Source organism: Montipora foliosa, chromosome 2, assembly GCF_036669935.1.
Source record: "Montipora foliosa isolate CH-2021 chromosome 2, ASM3666993v2, whole genome shotgun sequence".
NCBI classification, from domain to species: Eukaryota; Metazoa; Cnidaria; class Anthozoa; order Scleractinia; family Acroporidae; genus Montipora; species Montipora foliosa.
This window is the reverse complement of record NC_090870.1, coordinates 11,294,396-11,299,395: the sequence shown is the minus strand read 5'-3', so window position 1 is coordinate 11,299,395 and position 5,000 is coordinate 11,294,396.

Genomic DNA, 5,000 nt, shown 5'->3' with positions numbered 1-5,000 from the left:
TATTAACTTTTTCAGCACAGAAAATATAAATGTGCAACTTAAATAATTGAAGTATGTTTTATATTTGTGTGACAAAAAAACTAAAATCCACTCCAAATACGAGAAATTATATTTCATACTCAGTTAATATCATACGTCTTTTAAATGGAAATATTTGGTAGGATTGTGACCAGGAGTTATTTCGTTGGCTTTATCGATATTTTGGAGATATTTTTCTCTTATTCCCTTTTGATAAATTTGCACAAAGCTCCTCTTACTCTTGCACCGGCAGTTTAGGGACTTTTGGTTTACTATTGCTTCTTTTGTTTTTTCTTTTCTTTTACTTCGGAGGGAGCCGTAACGCACTCCTCCGAATAGGCACTTAAGCCCGGTTCCCACTTGTGCGATAAGCACAAGGATGAGTTTAGCAATGTTCTCACAGTGAAAGAAGTCGAGGAAAACTTGGCTTATACAAGCGTAGATGTAGTAAGACTCAAGATGGCGTGCGAATCGTCGAGCTTGTCTTTACTTTCACTCACGGCGGTCCCAGTTGTGAAATAAGCACAAGCGTGAGATAAGCAAAAGCACAAGGAAAGAAAAATGCCCTTTTAATGTGCATCTGCTTATTTTACGGCCGTTCCCACACTATTTTTCTCATGCTTATGCTTGTGCTTATTGCACAAAGTGCGAACCAGGCTTTATTTCGGACTCATTTCCAACAGATGCGATCAGTTTACTCGATTGTATGCGGTTGAGTTTATGCAAAAATTTCTTGTTTTGCTTGGCTGTGCACTGACAGCCATGAACAATGAAATTCGATTAATCGTGAAGAATTAGACGATATCGTTGAACGTTCAAATTCAAGTGGAAATGTGCTGAGAAATTTGCCATCGAATGTTACGGCAAAAAGCAGAAACTCGTGTCTCCCTTGTCAAGAACTTTTTTGGAGCAGAATATAATTGTGCCACATTTAATAATTGAAGTTTAATTTATTTTTGTATGAGAAAGAACCAAAATCTACTCCAAATACGAGACTCTTATTAAAAGTGTGTTTGAGACTAGTAATGCATGTTTTGAACGTGTTGGTAACGACTTTATCAATATTTGGTGGCTCCTAAAAGAGCCGTTTTTTGTTTTCTTGTGAGCTTCCTTAAGCCTTTGCCTTCTTCTCAGTTTTCTTGGGCAGAAGGACAGCTTGAATGTTTGGCAGCACACCTCCCTGCGCGATGGTGACACCAGCAAGTAGTTTATTCAACTCCTCGTCATTGCGGACAGAAGTCTGAATGAGTCAAGGGCAAAACGATATCGTGAAAAGTGTACTTAATCGAACAGGAAAATGAAAGCTAAAATTTTACGACAGTGCTTAGACTTTAAAATAAAAAATCTCGCACCTTTTTCTTGGCAGCGATACCGATTTGCTTCAAGTCAACAAGCGAGCGTAGCCCGTATTCAGCGGAAAGATTTCAAGCACTTTGTCAGACGCTTCGTTGCGGTGGGAAATAGATCCATACGCACAATTTTGTAACCTTGATAAAATGTAGCTCCTTGATCGAAAACTTTTATGCTTTTATTCAAAACGTACGGCTTGTTTCAGCTCGATAGCGTTCTTTGTTTTGAGAACAGAGCAGTTTGAATGTAAGATTTTGGTGGTACGTGACAAGGCCGCTGAATTCGCCCTTCGAAAATTAATTTAGATAGTACACCGGGTAATAGCTAAGAGGCAAGATAAACCTGTTTCTACATTTTTCATGTTTCATTCATTTGAACGCACTTTTTTCGAGCTAAAGAATCGTGACACGGGCTTTACAAACAAAAGCATGAAAAATGAAACACGCGATATCCTCATCATGTAATCATTTCGTTGAACGTATCTACGGAGAGGGGTTTCAAGACCCATTTACGAGTCAGAAGCAAGTTGTGAACGGAATAACCACCTCATTAAAACCCATGAGACTCTGGTGTCCTGTGGACAACAATTTAATGCGTCCATCCACTGCACCAGCGATTGAACGGTTTGTTTGTTTGTTTGTCAGTTTATTTATTTGTTTGAGCAGGTTGAAGTTTTGGCAGCTATTCAGCTGATGTGGACCTGCTATACCCACCCACCCATATACACACAGAGGACAGCCACAACACCGGGAACTTCATTCCCAACTCTTCTCGAGAGGCACGTTATTTTAGTGGTGATTATTTACCTTGCCGCTTTGCGGCGTGGTAAATATCCACCACCAGCCGCCTCCACTTCGGTGAATAGTTGTTAATTATGCGTATACAGGTGATTTGTTCTGCCCCCCCCCCCCCCCCCCAGTTTTCATACAGAGTTTGTTCTGTTTACTATCTCACTATCAAGAATGCCATAATACCCTTTGTTTGTCTCTCCAAAATTTTGCATGAGCATTGTTTCCACTTTCTCTTGGGACCTAAAAGGGTCGCAAGAGAAAACAAACACAATGCTTATGGAAAATTTGGAAGGACCAACAAAGAGTAGTTATGATATTTTTGATAGTGGCCTGTAGGAACAACAACTTAGTCAAATGGATAGGGATGTTTCCGTTCAACCGGACCTGAAGCGAACGCCGGTTTCATGCTTCAAGTAACCTGTATTGTTTAACGGAGTATTCTTCTCTCGTAGAAATCCCTAAGAAGCCAGTGACGGGTGTCTTTGGAGCTGAAAACGGAAGAATAAAGGTGGATCTTAGTTTTAATGCTGAAGTGTCAAGCGTCCTTATTGTGAACGCTCGAGCCCTTGGAGACAAAGAATTGGATTGCACAGTGAAATTTGACATGGGTGCTGTAAGTACTTTTGGGCAATTTTATTCCTGGTGTTGGTTGCATTTAATTTTTGCGATGATCTTCATTTCTCGTTACTGCGCATGATCATTGGCTTGAAAATCTCACGCCACCTTCTCAGCCAATCAGCGATTCTTAAATTAAACCCAAATGTGGACTCCAATACGCGCGTTCTCCAGTGCTTGGCACTGGCTGCGTTTGTTTCGGTGGTTCAAAGTAGTTAGTTTACGGTTTGGCTTTTGCATCACTCTGTTGAAAGCCTCTCTTTTCCTACGGTGTGAGTTTTAGCTTAAATGTATTGTAAATTCCGTTTAATTCAAGCGAAATGGGTGTCGTAGCTTATTTCCCTTTCGTAAACGGTCGTTGCCATTTGAAACGGTCGATGCCATTTTTTAGCTCTGAATTACACTCATTAGGTCTAAGAAGTCAGAAGGTTGCGGTTACTGGAAATTGTGTCTCGCTGGTCATATGAGTTAGGGTTCGGGTTAGGGTTCTGTTTAGGGTGAGGGCTAAGAACCCGAGTTGGAGTCTTGAAATTTTCGGACTCTTTTTTTCCTCCAGTTTTTCTTTTATAAATGTTTTTTTTCCTTTTTTGTCTTAATTTTTGATAATATTTTCTTTTAGTTTGTTTCTTTTAATTTTCTTTGAAGTGAAGTGTGTAGTCGACCGTTATAAATGGCATCAACCGTTTCAAATGGCAACGACCGTTTACGAAAGGGAAATTTGCCGTGGCATACTATACATCTTAAATTCTCACGACCTGCTCCCGTCTGACCTTGTAGCTCAGTTGGTAGAGCAGCGGTGATCTAACTCGAAGGTCATGAGTTCAATTCCCACCCTGGTCATAGTTCTTCTCTGTCCTTGTGTGGGCCCAATTCTCTTAGTAGGGCTAACGCTCACATAGCCTATATGGGTAGAAAACTAGCACTTCACATTACCCCCTAATAGTTAAGTAAGCAGAAGTATGGACTAGATTTGGCGGTTAGAAACAGAGCCGAGTCTTTTACGAGACCCTCTACTTCTACCTGATTAATCTTCAGCACTCTCGCGCCAACAAGATGGGTGACAAGAGAACAGTAAGCACATTGGTTCTTGACCTCAATTTTTCCTTGCGATTTCAATTAAAATCATGTACGGTAGGGAAAAAGAATTGATTTGTTTGAACACTGCACAAATTCGACGCTTAATTTACTCTCACTTAGCTGTGGTGTAATGAGACACGAGTCGTATTTATCATCCCATTTTAGATAGTTCTTTTACCATACTACGAATATCGGATTCCACATCGATGAATTCCAGCTCCTATAAGACAGGGTTGTGATTTTCATTTACGCAATTCGGAATTCTTGTAGCCGGATCCGGAAACAGGCACATTCTGGATTAACTGGTTTGGGCACATGTCATGGGCAACCAATTTAAGAGCTTGAGATAGGTTTGAACCGCTGCGTCAAATATTCAATAACAAGTTCAATATAGAAACAGTAACCTTACTCATAATCTTAAGAAAAAGATACATGCGTCTTTTTCTCGTTGAGCTCCGCCAAGAGAATTAAAATAAACAGACAGACGGACAAAGTCTGATGCTTTTTTTAATCTTCTTCGGTAAAAACGGAAGTAAGTTCCCTTGATTGATCGAAACTGCGTGACTCATGTTAACTTTATCATGGCGGGCCAACACAACATGGTTTAATCGCGCCTCAGTGGGAACGCTGACATGATGGTTTTAGGGGATCAAGTTACGCCCACTGCTCGTATGAACGTCTTGGAAATCAACCTTTTTTTTTTCTCGCAACTTAAACTTTCTTTCATATACTGTCCGTCGGCCTTAATTACTTACTTACTTACTTACTTACTTGCTCTAGCGCTCACGTGCCAAACTCGATTGGCAAAATGTAAACAATTGTTTCTTTTTTCCCAGGAGAGAAGAAATATCTGAATAACAAAATATTTTGACAAAGATTCTGGTCTCCGTAGTAAAATGACGCAATCATGCAAATCGCCTATTGTGTGAACGGTGTGGCGGCTAGGAGAGGACATTGAAAATTTATGGTCTAAATATTAATTTGGAATGGTTATCACGAGCCACAGGGATTCGCTCTTTTACCTCTAATTTCCATTTTTCGCAGTTAAGAACTTTCCACTTCGTTCTGCTGAATATTATCAGACAACCTGAGGTTGATGGGTTCAACCTGAAGTTTTGTGGTCGGGCACAGCTTGATATTCAAACTAAC